Raw genomic sequence first — 814 nt, 5'->3', positions numbered from 1 at the left:
TAGACCTCTGTACCTCTCCCACTGAGAACTTTGTTAATTAAATGTATTAAATGAATAAGATGGTCTTGGTTTATTTATCAGCCATTGCTCCATGATTAGGGATGAGGAAGGAAGCGGCTTGATGCTGACTTAAATTAGGACTGGGATGGCGTGGCTGACTTATTAAATGAGATTCACACCACCGAGAATGAGCTTCCTGGTTCTCTAGTCAAATATGTCTAAATATATTTTCCCATTTGACTACCACATTTTCTCCTGTAATAGATTTTAGTGGCTATGCTTATGGGTTAGATTAAAATTGCCATGATCTGAAGGGGGAGGATTTATTTGTGTCTTCCTTCTATATGAAGTGGCTAAATAGGAAAAAAAAAAATGTCTAAATATGGATTATTGTGAGCTCTGTCCTTGGGTGTATAGCAAGAGGGTCTAGAGTCGAGGGGACTGTTCTTAGTCTGTAGATTAACATACCTTAATACTGACCTTTTTCATAAATTATAATGAAACAATTGCTGTTTCTTATAGAATTTTTCAGATCTTCAAAAGCTGAGCCCTGGACAAGCTGGATAAATGACATCTTGATGGCATGTGAACTGAACTTGTTTCAGTATGAAGGTCATTTCCTTTGTTCCTTTAAGAACTTACTTTGAAAGTCAAGCTTAATCCTATTAAACCCTGTCTGCCCAATTCTTAGAACAAAATTTATACCTTGAGTCAAATCCTAACAATATATACCATTGTTCTCTAAATAGCTATCAGATTATAAGCCTTCAAAGTGAATATATTAAGAATGATGAAATTAATGCATTTCATGTGC

General features: G+C 35.3%; 1 non-coding gene across 1 annotated transcript; it reads left to right on the top strand.

Moving 5' to 3' along the window:
• Positions 1–228: 228 nt before the first annotated feature.
• LOC150004240 (small nucleolar RNA SNORA29) lies at positions 229–367 on the top strand. Its single transcript, XR_016512539.1, has one exon. It is a non-coding gene; the product is annotated as a small nucleolar RNA SNORA29 (small nucleolar RNA).
• The last annotated feature ends 447 nt before the right edge of the window (positions 368–814 follow it).

Source organism: Furipterus horrens, unplaced genomic scaffold, assembly GCF_987537825.1.
Source record: "Furipterus horrens unplaced genomic scaffold, mFurHor1.1.pri manual_scaffold_7, whole genome shotgun sequence".
Lineage (NCBI taxonomy): Eukaryota > Metazoa > Chordata > Mammalia > Chiroptera > Furipteridae > Furipterus > Furipterus horrens.
Note: the sequence above shows the minus strand (reverse complement) of the source record. Positions and strands in the feature narration are given on the sequence as shown.